General features: G+C 41.8%; 1 non-coding gene across 1 annotated transcript; it reads right to left on the bottom strand.

The window, feature by feature from the left end:
• Positions 1 to 13675: 13675 nt before the first annotated feature.
• trnag-ucc (transfer RNA glycine (anticodon UCC)) lies at positions 13676 to 13747 on the bottom strand. Its single transcript has one exon. It is a non-coding gene; the product is annotated as a tRNA-Gly (tRNA).
• Positions 13748 to 14148: the final 401 nt, after the last annotated feature.

Genomic DNA, 14148 nt, shown 5'->3' with positions numbered 1-14148 from the left:
CATGCAAATGAAAAAAAACGTGCTCTGAAGAGAGTTTGTTATTTGCATGAGGGCAGGATGCTGTGTATCAAGTCTTTCCACCAGTCAGATAAATATTGGTTCTGGAAAGAGAGTGAAAAGATTCATCCCATGATTTAGATTTGTTTTTTCAGATATAGTCTGCCATCGTTGCAACATTACTTTATCTTGTGGCTCCCAGACGATACATCAAACAAAGCCCTCAGTAGGCATGTCTTTACCCTCCCGTATTAAAGGAAGGTAAAGTTAGTAGTTTGTAGTAGGCTTGTTTGTATTTGTTCTTATTGAATAAAGTGCTTTTCCATTCATTTGGGATTAGGATTTAGATAAACAACCATCTGTAGAACTATAGCCGGGAGCAATCAAGGAGATTGCTGATTGTCCTTCGCAGGTCAAAGAGACTTCTATTTATTTATCTATAGAATTATGCAAACTTATTTGAACAAGGGGTGCAAACAAAGAAAGTGAAGCTGACTCGGTCACAGCATTCAATTGACAGAATGCTTTCTTGTATTGCTACCACTCTGGCAAAACTCACACACATAAACAAATGAGCAGGGGCTTGAAGCTTGGGCCACCCAGGTCTTCACACGAGGCTTTAATGAAGTCAGGCTGAACTCTGGAAACCAAGGAATCTGATCCTGAAAAAAGATAAGCAGCTCGACTAAAAAACTACAAACAAACAGGTTTCTCAAATCATTTTTACACATGAAAACATCCAGTCCATTTCACAATAATGAGAAACACAACAAAACAACTGAAAAAAGCTCATCACTTTTATTGAAACAACATAGAAGTTTAAAATATTTTATAGCTTACAAGGTCCCTTCATCTGGCAAAAGTCAATTTCAGAAGAAATAGTGTGTTTACATCAAAAGGATTAGAACTTTGCAAAATGGAACACTGTTGAATTAATCCAGTATTGATGGAAACCACAAAAATGTATACCTTTAAATATTACACAGGGTGGGATTCTCAGAGCTGTTCACTCCAAATTGTCAATAGCACTTTCATTTTTTTTTATTTAAACTGGATGCAAACAACAAAGTTGTGTTTTACACGTCTCTGCGGTGTAATAATAACTGCAGTGTTGACAGGACACGAGACGCCTATTCCTCGTTGCTGGAGACGAATAAGAAAATGATGTGAATGCAGTGCTGAGCAACTTCAGAGGAGACAGCTTTAAAGCCACAGAACCGGTTTCAGGCAGGGGTGGAACAGGGGGCCTCTGTTAGAACACACAATCTCTCTCTTTAGTGATTTGTTGTGACGTTTATTGGAGACACCCGTCCAGCCACGCTTCAATCTTGTTAATATTAAGAAAAAAGTCCTCTGTCTGTTTTGGACCTCGCTCTCTGCTTACAAATGCAATTCATGCATGTTTACTGTGAGATGGAAAACGTTACCATTGCTCTTTGTTGAGAGCGAATGCAAAGCATTGTTTATTAGCATCAGCATTAAGGGATTGAGGGCTTTGATACCAGTGTGATGTCAAGGCAGTTATCTTAACCTGTCAATATTTACAAGCTTGATAACTCAGTAAAGCCAGCTACAGCTGGAGATGAGTATCAGATGTCTTGCATTTGCACTCTGTGGCAATGAAAACATTTCAACATTGAAGTAAATGAGTGAACCTCTTAGTGACACTTACAAGAACATGGTCGTGTCAGGAATAATGTAAAAAATGAAGTTGCCCGTTGTCCTCCTGAATCTGTAAATGAGCTGACATATTGAGTTGGGCGTTTCAAAACAGGCAGGAAGAACACCAATGCAATAGAAAGTCTGATTCCCATCAGTGGCCTTCGCACAGTGTAACAATACTCCCAGCACTGGAGTGGCACTCATCTGATCTTCGCTGTGACAGTTTGTTGATGTCATTTACATTTGATGTGTAAATAGAAAAACAGGAGTGCTGCGTAATCCAATAAAGTGGTTATTTATGAAAGACAAGCGAGCTTACAATGGCAGAATGTGGAGGCCAAGAAGTTAATAAGCACTTCCTCTCTGCACAACAAAGAAAATAGCTTTGTGCTCCTCAGCCAGAAATGTTTCCAGCTGATGAGAAATGAAACAGGATGGTGTAACGAACAAGACAGAACAGCGCGGCACCCAATATACGGTCCCTAACAGAAATCACAGCACAATGAGCGGTGAAGATGACACATGCGTTCCCTTTGCACAGCACCAATTCAGAACAAGATCCTGTTACAATAACAGATTGTCAGGAACTGTAGGACTTCAGTACTCATCCACTTCAATGGATTGGGGTTAGTAAAGTGACATCTCTCCACTAAACAACATCGACAAAGAGAACTATTCTGGCTTTGCGGCTCAAGCAATCAAGGGTTTCAAACAATGGAGAAGGGGAGGCTGGGATAGGAATGTCCATTGTTATCCCGTCTTCATCAGCACACATTTTTTTGTCAGAATGGAGCTGCACCACAACTACCAAACTACAGATTATTTGTTTAGGAATTTAATTGGGGTTCAGAAAGGGGAAAAAAAAACATGCCAACAATAATTTGCAGTAAAAAGGTCTGAAAAGGAATCCAGTTGCATTTTGGTATTTCAATCACCCCTTTTCACTGTCATTGTTTATGATAAAAAGGCAGCTCCACAGTGACTGCCTTGCTCTCCCCCCCTGGATTATTTCAGTGCTGGGAGGGTGGTTTATTTGCAATGCCAGCTTCCCCAGGGTCTTGTTTGGAGATTCCTGCTGAACTGTTTGCTTGTGAACTGCTGTGAGTCCCCTTATGCAACATCCAATGCTGCAGCCCTTTGTATATTTTCCTTGGAATTGCTGTAAAACAGCAGGAAATAGGGACCATGATTATCCCCACAGACATAGCGAAACTCTACAAACACTGAGACTAAATCTACCATTAGATAGACAAGGAGAAAAAAAATACAAGGCTTTGAAGGATCAACATTATTGCAGGCAAGTGAACATAGTTAGTGAGACAATCATTTAAAGGCACATTTCAATGTGTTTTCGTTGCATGTTAAAGCCTGAGAAATCAGCCGGCACGGTATCTTCTAATTGCCGTACAAACACTGGGCTGCTGGGAGTTAATGTGTGCATTAAGCGCTGCGATTTCATCTTAAAAGGTTTATAATAAAAAGCAGCTGATACTGCACTGGCAAGGGTAAGCTTTTAATTTGCAAAATAGCTGTTTGTTCAAATTAGAATAAAAGCATATAAAGAAAAAAGCATGATGCCACCTCATGTGAACTATAGAGTCAATTTCCAGTTTCCAGTTGATACTGTCTTCCAGCAATCTAACGCTATCTTGGATTCTTATGTGGAGAACATACGGTGGCAAGTGCTTCAAATCAGAAAAGGCAGAAAACCCGCAGTTTCTCGACCTTACACAAGCAAACCTTACGATTAAGAGCCCATGTGTCTATGTATTGAAAACAAAAAGGCATATATTGGATGATGGCATACCATAATTAAAAACTAGTATTACTTTAACCCCCCAGCAAATGAAAAAAATACTCACTGGCTGATTTTCTTGGTTCTGATGATGCTGTCGTGGCAGAAGCGAGCACAGTCAGAACTCACATATCCGACCCTATAAAAGTTTGACTTCAGTGAAGGTTAAAAGACAAAGTTCATACGGCTTCCAGCAGAGGGTGCTATTGCTAGGTTACTGTTAATGTGTCTGGGTGGCTTTTCAATAAATACGCCAGCTACAAGCCAATGCATTAAATATACTCAACAGTATCCAGCTTGTGCATTTAACACATAAATCATAAAAGCTGCTGTCCTCACTGGGAGGCAGGTGTTCCTCTAAGTCACCTTCCACTGCTGTAGCCATAGCCTCTTTAGTTTAGTCCATCATCCACAATGCACCTGGCCCGGTGCCAGAGCAGCTGATAATTCCAATTCCTTATTAACTTAAACATTGCCCAATCTGTGGTGCAGGAGCTAATGAGAAATGGGAATCTGGCACCACTGCTGGAACGTAGTCAAGCTTCGGAGCTCCTGTCAGAGCCATTATAAAAATTACAGTGTGGAAAGTGAGCTTAGTGGCATGGGGTGTTTAATTAAAAATATCAGCGACGGCTTTGATCTGAGTGCCTCCTGACATCACCGGCAGGGGAGGGAGGAGAATCCCTCTTGCAAAATGTGTTCTTTTCTTCTTCCCGTTTCTAATGTGTCATTGCATTGTTACGGGGGGTGGTGTGATTTGGAGTAAAACGCTTTTTTGGGTTTTTTTTTTCCTCTGGCGGAGGGCAGATGGCACGTGGGTTCATGCACTACTTAATGAAAGTGGCTCCGTGTCGTGTCATTTAGAACAATCAGGTTTGTTTACTCACCTAATGCAACATGAATACATGGCATTTAAGATTCAGGCTTCTGAATGAATAAAGCACGTATACAGTATATTAACCTGCATACCCTTTTCTTTATTCAAACTCATTATAATACTCAGTGAACCCCAGTTTGTGCACATCCTTCATGCCCTGGCTTGCAGAGTGCATTCAGCCTTACCATATGAAACTGCAGTGTCTTCTGTACCAGATTACTCTAGGGGAAAAGAAAACGGAACAACTGTAATGGGTTTCTCCACTAATTCAGGGAAAGATTTGAAGCCTTCTTCACATAATGTATCTTTGTGAGCACAGCAGCCCTGGTAAACTGACCCTGTTTATCCAAGATCATATCGCAGATTCGTTGTGGGTGGCTAGTGCCGAGGTATTGGAAATCACACTGCCTGTGAGATAAATATCTGGAGGGAACACACATCAGAGACAGAGACCACTCAACAGTTTCCAGAGCCGGTTTGAACAGTTACACAGGAACCGTGGTATATCAAGGAGCTGCAATCCCACAGCACTGGGGTCAGGAGACGGATCTGCATTCAAACTGGAGCTCGTAACGGAGGCTTCAATCTCATTCGCCCCCAGGCATGCACATTCCCACTGTCACTCAGCCTTCAAAGAAGGTGTTGCGGGCCATTACCCGTAGCCAGGGTTGTGGAAACAGATTGTACTGTGGGGAAGATCTTAGTGGAACTAATTGTGGAACAGCTCCAATTGGTGTTTTTTATTCTCACTTGTACATGAAAAGTATCAAACAATTTTACTGTGGTAAACTTTTCTAAGGATGTTGGGATATCAATATGGTTGGGACACGTGCCAATTTCTTAAGTGATCAGATATCAATAGGTTAATAAAAACTATTGGAATTCCACACATTAATGGGAAAAACTACTGTAGTGTTGTAGTTTTCTTTGTTCGAAGGCTTATAAAATACAACTATATATTTTTTTTCTGTGCAAGTGCATTGTTAATAGGCTTCAGAAATGACAAAGAGCTAAATTCTTCATTGTGACCGTGGCCTCGCTTTCACCCTGCAAAGTAATTCTGTACAGAGGCAGAATAAACACCCCGTCCTGCATTCTCCTAATTAAAAGCATAAACTGATCAGTGTCTGTCACAATGCCAAAAGACTTCAAACAAACAACCGGATTAACTCTTTCTCTTTCTCTTTCTGCTTGAGCAGCCTGAGATAGGTGGGATTGCGCATCGGTTTACAAACATGAACGTTCTATAGAACTGCCTCACTGCCCAGTAACAACAGATGGAATGTTTAGAGATTCTATCAGTGGTTTATATTAGAAGACATGCTTCCAAGAAGGAAGAATTCTGAAGGATTCTTTTATGCAAGTGTCTGAAAAACACTGTTTAAGGAAATTAGTCACAAGTTTGATAAATATTTAGCGGGAGCCTTCGGTAACTTTTGTAACGGACTAAACTAACATTTTAGTTCTGTACAAAAGGAGTTTAATAACAATTTGGCATTCATAATCATCAATGGATTGCATTTACAGCATATGCACAGCAATGGGAGGTTCAGGAATGTGAGGGTGCATTTACTGAAGCCCACACTTAATATAAGCGCAGAACTCAATGGCTCCAGAAGATATGACATTTACATTAGGGCAGATTTTATGAGGCATTTGATCACTTATTTGGTATTTTATGTTTTATGGATTCAAAAAACATTAGTTCCCAATGACCGGGCTCTCAGACTAACAGTATGGAAAGGAGGATGACCCCTGTTTCGTAGGCCAGCAAGTCCTGGCTAGACCGATTTGTTCAGCTGTAAAGCAAATCCAAAAAATCCATTGCAAAAAGACTTTCCGAATTTACTCATGCTGTTTGAAACAGTAACAGGGCCTTAGGAAACTGTGACCAGACAGCCACCAATACATCAGTGCAAATGCTTAATGTATTGCTAGTGGCTCACTATTGGTCTTTAGCTGGATTGCAGGGTTGTCCGTCACAGCTGCGCTGTTTGAATGAGGCTCAGACTGGTGTTAAACTCAAGGGGACCCTCTGAGTCAGTAGCCTGGGTTTCAGTGGCGGTCCCTCTGCTTATCTTCCCTTTCAGGTTGACAGGTAATTGGGGGATAATTGAGTCTGTTTCCAGCGAGTTCCCACTGTACTGCTCTGTGGAGTGCTTTTTCCTGTCACATCATTGTTTTCAGCAGTGCCTGTGATTTAAAGCTGCTGCAATGTTTACAGAAGTGCAGGTTCAAAGAGGGGAAGCAGAGCGGTGCCGGAACACTGTGCAACAACCAGGAGCTGCTGGGAAAAAAGAGTTATTCAGGTTTAATACATACCAAAGACCGCACAATAATCCTCAATAAGATGCTTTTAATACAAGTAGTGCCACAAACCCTTCATTGAGAGCTACACCCTTAGGAAAGAGATTTCACCTGTTAGTAATCATATTCATTTATTATTATTTGTTTATTTAGCAGACGCCTTTATCCAAGGCAACTTACAGAGACTAGGGTGTGTGAACTATGCATCAGCTGCAGAGTCACTAACAATTACATCTCACCCGAAAGACGGAGCACAAGGAGGTTAAGTGACTTGCTCAGGGTCACACAATGAGTCAGTGGCTGAGGTGGGATTTGAACTGGGGACCTCCTGGTTACATTTTAAACACAAATGAGATTTAAAAATACGTTCCTGCTGCCATATCTTCCAGCAGGAAGTGTCTTCTGTATTTCCAAGCTATTCCAAGCCGTTACTCACCTGTATGTAGCATGACACTCGATGAGGGTCCCCGGTGTCTCCTCTAATAAAACCTGTATGTAGCACGACACTCGACGAGGGTCCCCGGTGTCTCCTCTAATAAAACCTGTATGTAGCACGACACTCGACGAGGTTCCCCAGTGTATCCTCTAATAAAACCTGTATGTAGCACGACACTCAACGAGGGTCCCCGGTGTCTACTCTAATAAAACCTGCATGTAGCACGAGACTCGACGAGGGTCCCCGGTGTCTCCTCTAATAAAACCTGTATGTAGCACGACACTCGACGAGGGTCCCCAGTGTCACCCCTAATAAAAGCTCTTGTGTGCGGGAAGAGTCATGCAAGCATGGTTCCAGTCCTGTTAGTGTAGAGTTGACGATTTCGGGGCCCACAGAGAACGCATTAACAAAACTAGAACACATTTCTCCAGGATACAGCACTACAACCACGCCTGCATCTGCACAAGCCCCTGTGCGTGCTGGGTATCCCCAGCTGCAGCTCTGAGAATCAGCCCCTTGTTTTTACATACACGTACAATATTAAAATGTGATACTCTTACCATTGTCCTCCAGGTCATACCCTCTCCTCCTTATCTCAAAGGCTGAATTGAACCTGACGTTATCACAACCGTGAACCTCATTCATAACAGGGAAAGACTATACACAAACCAGCCCTATAAATAGCAGCTCATTGAAGATCAGTGAACTGGAATAGAAGGTACTGTAAATAAAAGCACACCCGTGGGAAAACAGCGGCGAGAGGAAGCACCCTGCTTTACCAGCACTGCATGAATGGGAAACAGGAGCCTTTGCAAGGCTCATATTGTGGACCTTTGTTAGCTAAGAAAAGACCTGCAGAAGAGTGTTCATATAAGCTGAAGTCTCAGCGTATCACAGCTTGTCATTGCCATGCTGAAGGGTCACGTCAATAGTCACTTCAAATGGCACTCACTTGAGAAGCCGGTGCTCATTTAGATGTCTTTAGTCTTCACCATAAAGAACCTCAAGATCACTGTCCTGTACTGGACGGTACTGTATGGTATTGTATTTCCACACTCTAAAGCCACACCGACCTCAACTACAATGCTAATTAGGGGGAGTGTCTGAATGGGTTCGCTCCAGTGAGTTCACAACAATAAAGGTTTGTTGAAACACACCCATTGCTTATATCGTGCTTTTTATATATATAAAAAAGCTGCATTTTCACAGAAGACAGCGTACACCCAAGTATAATCACGTGAGCCTGTTTGCTTGAATATACTGTAGCGTGCACGGGGTAAGGCAGCAGTAGGGCTGGTAGGTGACGTAATCACACACAGAGACATAAGCCCGATATACGCTCCTTGCAAAGGAGCCGGCTCTTTTGTACAGCGGTATCGGCGCTGTGCTTCAGTGCGAGAGGACCCGGGTTCGCGCCCGCCCTCCGCCTGTGTGTGGATTTCCTCGCTCTGTGTGATGCACCTGCCTGCGGGAACCGAGAACGCTACAATACGGTTTAGTCAGTGTGTTGCTTGTCCACTTTAATTCACACAAACAAGATCCTGTGCATCAGCAAGTCCCAGGGAGTTTTCTCATTCCTCGATAACCCTTTCCAGAGGAGTATCACTGTGAATATCCCCTTCTCATCATTGCTCACTGCCAGTGTGTGTAAGTGGCTAACCCTCAGTGAGTTAGGACCACTTCCTCCATCGAAGCCCCTTCCTCCTGCACTGAAATGTCTTTACCACACGTGAGGAAGTGGAAGGGCACGCAGCTCCTAGAGGTGATCCAATCTGGAACGGCAGGCACTCTTCATCACAATGCCAAGGGGTGACCACGGGTAAGAGGGTCACACTGGAACACACTGCATGTGGCTGAAAGCTAACTGGAACCACGATCAGTCAGGGCAGATATAAACGTAAGCATTTTTAATGAACCAAATACTAAATATAAAAACACCACCGGATATTATAAACACCCTTGGGAAAATGCAGTACGAATGTCAGTAATCAGGATTTCAAGCCTTTTGCCCAGGTCTCTAGTGAAATATAAATTTGTAATAGAATAGCAATGAAGTCACTTAATACGCAGGACCTCTAGGAGAAAATATAATAATAAATTACAGGGCAGTAGAACAGGGATACATAGAAAATCTCTCCCAGTCCCAGACCCTGTTACACATTCTAGCAATGGCCAGCGCTGGTTTTAAATGAGTCCGAGCTTTTCAGACGATTGTGATGGCTCGAGAAAAACAAACCGTGGATTCCACTGTGTAATTCAATCGGTAAGTGTTGTCTGCTGTCTAATTTGCTCAACTGATCTACTGTCTGCTAATTCTTCAACTGCATGCTTTCCATTTTATTTTAATATCGTTTTTAACTGAAGAACCCGAATGGCTCTTCTCACTTGGCTTCCTATGTATTTAAAGTTGATATGTGTTAACTTCACCTAGGCTTTCGCTTTGAGGTCAAACATCAAAGTAAAGCAAACCAAAGTACAAATAAGCTGATCTAAGATCTCTCATCTGGTTTGGGGATCTGAGCTTGGCAGTCTAAGATGTGTATTGTAATTGCCCAAAATCTGCAGGATTTCAAGTTAAGAAAAATCTGTTTCAGAGATAAAGCCAAAAGTAAACTGACATACGCAGCGAAAGCAGATGTTTTGTACAGGTATATTTCACAGAGACAATACAGATTTATGCTATGCTGAATATTATTTCCATTGAATACTCCAGTGGCCAATAAAATATACTTGCGTTGCATTTCACTGTTGCAGCTCAAGTGTATGAGGCAGGTCGGACTGATCGTGAAGATGACATTTTAACAAGTTCTCCAATTTGAAAAATAAAGAGGTCTGAAATATTAAATATTGCGGTATCACCACCAGTGCCATGCCCAGGGTGCTCTGGGCCCGGTTCAATGACTCCAATCCTTTTAATACGCATCAAACACCAGCTGCTAAACTTAGCACATTCCCTCATACTCTGCTGAAATTTCATCCAAACTTCGCCCCACGGAGAGTAAAAAGCATTACTGAAGGCTCAGTGAATGGCTACTTCTAGTGGATCCACATGCAAGCGGCACATCTCTCCCACGGGGCCTACCTCATTGAGGAAAGCCTGCCAGAGAAAACCATGGCTGAAGAAAACCAGACTTGTGTTTGCAAAGGTCCGCGCTTCGACTGGGAAACCGGTTAAATAACCGTTTTACATGTTCATAAAACGATCAAGGTGGTTTTGTATAATGTTCAGATTTTTTAAATGTCACTTAGGATGATGAACAGTATGTATGAAAAATGAGCTCAGAAAATTATGCAACTGTAAATAATGGACAAACAGGCCACAGCAGCTCAGCCAACTGGACTGGTCATGCCTTCCAAAAAGGAAACTGCCCCTAATTATTTTCTGGCAACTCTGGTACGGCTGGCCGTAACAAATATTTGATGATTTCCAATAAAATGCAATGCTGTATTACTCTTCTGAAAGGGAGCATGTTTCTGCCCACATGGTAAACAGAACTCCTTAGCAACGTTTTCCTTAGTGACTGCTGGACCTTTCCTTATTGACAGATCAATAAGGTGTGCAAGCACGAGTTTTGGATGCAGGCAAGCAGGCTGGCAGGCTGCGGAAAAACCTCATGAGAAACTGAGAGGTGTTGCAAACAAGCAAAAAAACGTTTTTTAAGGCAAAACACGGGCACCCGAGCGCAAGTGTAATTTGCCAAAGTAGCAATAGTAAGGTTCTGTGTTTGTTTTAATCTAATTGAATCCATTGTGGAATCCCCGGCCCTTCTCAAATCTTAATGGCCCGTTGGCCACACTTCCTCGGCACGCTGACCTCTGCTGCCCTGCCTTGCTCAAGCGACGCGGCTTCACTGAACAGAGCTCTATTTGAGAGGCCCCCGTAATGAGACTTTGTTTTTCTACTTGATAACCTTATTTCTCCAGTCATTAGCAATATGAAGAGAGCCTAGCCTGAGAAAGAACTCTCCCAAGTATGGATGCTGCGTAAGATTATTACTGAATATATGCACTCTGCTCAATTCAGAGTCATCAAGGAAACCCACACTTATTTGTTGGCATTACATTCCAGAATGTAGCAAAGTTAAGGAAAATGCGACACTCAGAGCGACTAAATTAAGCAAACCAGCTTTTTAAAAATTTTTTCAAAGATGTTTTTAAAGACTTGTTTTTATTTATCCAAACTAAAATTAAACTTACTAAAAGTCTTTATTTGTTAATTCATTTATTTTATTTATATATAAATGCCCGAAAATAGCAATGGCCTACACATTTAGAACATTTTGTTTAAAAAACATTGGTTTGGCTGAACTCCTCTTGTCTGGTTCTTTTGGCTGTGTAAAAAAAAAACAAGTGGAATTGCTTCTATTAAGAGGAGATTACAGGTAGCCATTAACGATCACATCAGTCACAGCTGCCTCACACATAGCAAACACCTTGCCAGCTCCTAACGTCATTGAGTGGCTGCTGCTGCTGCTGCTGCTGCGTCCGAACCTATTGCAGGTACAACAGGTAACACTTTGCATGTAGTGTCTCTAATTACTGTGTGTTTACATGGTACAGTATTTACTGTATATTACACACAATTACATGTTATTATTATGCAAAGTTGTAATGCACTGAAAAAAATGATCTTCTAAAGTTGTTTTTTTATATAGTGATGCCATATGCTATAATGGTCTCATAACATATTAAAAGCAGTAAAAGCAGAAGCCAAAAACCTTGCCACCATACGATTTCACAATATCGAAATGCTTAGCTTAATTTACCATGACCAGTTGCACAAAGCTTGGAAGTTACATTACTGGTAAGAGACAGCTGCAAGTTAATGTGGTTCACATTTCAGTTACTGTAAGAAAAAAAAAAAAAAAAGTACACTTTCATAAAAGAATAAAATAAAATAAAACATCTCTAGTACAAAGTTACACAGCTAGTTTTAAAAAAATCTCTTTAAAAAAATAAAATAAAATGGTGCAAAGTTTGTGCTGGAGTAAATAAAAGTGGTATTAACGTGGCATTAACAAAAAACGTGACTTGAAGCAGTGGGCAGTACTGGCATTGCAGGTGTGCCTTTGTGTTGCAGCACTGCCCTGAGTGCAGAACACACATCTGTACCAGCCTCATGCCAACCACGAGGAAAGGGATACCACCCATCACATTAGATAAACTGCTTTCTGTCACATTATACATCTGGGATGAATTGTAAAAAAGAACACGGTAAGGAAGCGCAATAAAATAAATTCTTCGGGCTGTGTGAGAGCGGTGTTCGATGGAGTCAGTATCTCATAGGGCTGTGTGAGAGTGGTGTTCGATGGAGTCAGTATCTCATAGGGCTGTGTGAGAGTGGTGTTCGATGGAGTCAGTATCTCATAGGGCTGTGTGAGAGTGGTGTTCGATGGAGTCAGTATCTCATAGGGCTGTGTGAGAGTGGTGTTCGATGGAGTCAGTATCTCACAGGGCTGTGTGAGAGTGGTGTTCGATGGAGTCAGTATCTCACAGGGCTGTGTGAGAGTGGTGTTCGATGGAGTCAGTATCTCACAGGGCTGTGTGAGAGTGGTGTTCGATGGAGTCAGTATCTCACAGGGCTGTGTGAGAGTGGTGTTCGATGGAGTCAGTATCTCATAGGGCTGTGTGAGAGTGGTGTTCGATGGAGTCAGTATCTCACAGGGCTGTGTGAGAGTGGTGTTCGATGGAGTCAGTATCTCATAGGGCTGTGTGAGAGTGATGTTCGATGGAGTCAATATCTCATAGGGCTGTGTGAGAGTGGTGTTCGATGGAGTCAGTATCTCATAGGGCTGTGTGAGAGTGGTGTTCGATGGAGTCAGTATCTCATAGGGCTGTGTGAGAGTGGTGTTCGATGGAGTCAGTATCTCATAGGGCTGTGTGAGAGTGGTGTTCGATGGAGTCAGTATTTCATAGGGCTGTGTGAGAGTGGTGTTCGATGGAGTCAGTATCTCATAGGGCTGTGTGAGAGTGGTGTTCGATGGAGTCAGTATCTCACAGGGCTGTGTGAGAGTGGAGTTCGATGGAGTCAGTATCTCATAGGGCTGTGTGAGAGTGGAGTTCGATGGAGTCAGTATCTCATAGGGCTGTGTGAGAGTGGAGTTCGATGGAGTCAGTATCTCATAGGGCTGTGTGAGAGTGGTGTTCGATGGAGTCAGTATCTCATAGGGCTGTGTGAGAGTGGTGTTCGATGGAGTCAGTATCTCATAGGGCTGTGTGAGAGTGGTGTTCGATGTTCATGAACGCTTGATGTTTCTGAACAGTATTTACATGTAACAAAATTAAAATGTGTTTTAAAAGAAAAATACAGTTTTATAAGGTTACTTTTAATCAAGGGTTTCGTGTATTGAGCAACGCAGTAGGCTGAGCGTACTGTAGAAAATCAGTGGTGTTAAATGTGCTGTTTTATTTTGCTACAGAATCAGTTTGGTCTTGTTTTCAATATTTGTTGCAAACTGCAGCACAACTCAATGGCAGTGCTTGAGAACACAGTGGGGCTCAGGCACAGGAATATCACGCATCCACTGTAGAAAATACAGTATTCAGGGGTCTGTATATGTATCTTCATTATTAATTATTTTAAAAAAAGAAAATATTACTTTGCGATGGCCGGGAATCGAACCCGGGTCAACTGCTTGGAAGGCAGCTATGCTAACCACTATACCAGCATCGCACACTTCATGATAGTAAAAAATGACTATTACAAGCAGTGATGCTCTGCTACCTACATATTGATGCTTCTGTGCAGCCAACTCAGAAACACTGCCGCCTCTGGCCAATGCAAAGAATGATCTATGCACTTGCCTACATCAAATATCTTCTATATACACGATATACGTTTATAATATATATATATATATATATATATATATATATATATATATATATATATATATATATATATATATATATATATATAGAAGGTTTTTGCATACATACAGCAATGGAGCTGAGAAACGGACACTGGATATATTTAAAAGTGACATAATTATAGGTGTTTATTTAACAAAAAGCTTTGGGGTTTGAATATAACCCTCTGAGTAAACAGAAGCGTATACTGTACAAAGTTTTAAT

The sequence above is a fragment of the Acipenser ruthenus genome, chromosome 21 (genome assembly GCF_902713425.1).
Source record: "Acipenser ruthenus chromosome 21, fAciRut3.2 maternal haplotype, whole genome shotgun sequence".
Lineage (NCBI taxonomy): Eukaryota > Metazoa > Chordata > Actinopteri > Acipenseriformes > Acipenseridae > Acipenser > Acipenser ruthenus.
Note: the sequence above shows the minus strand (reverse complement) of the source record. Positions and strands in the feature narration are given on the sequence as shown.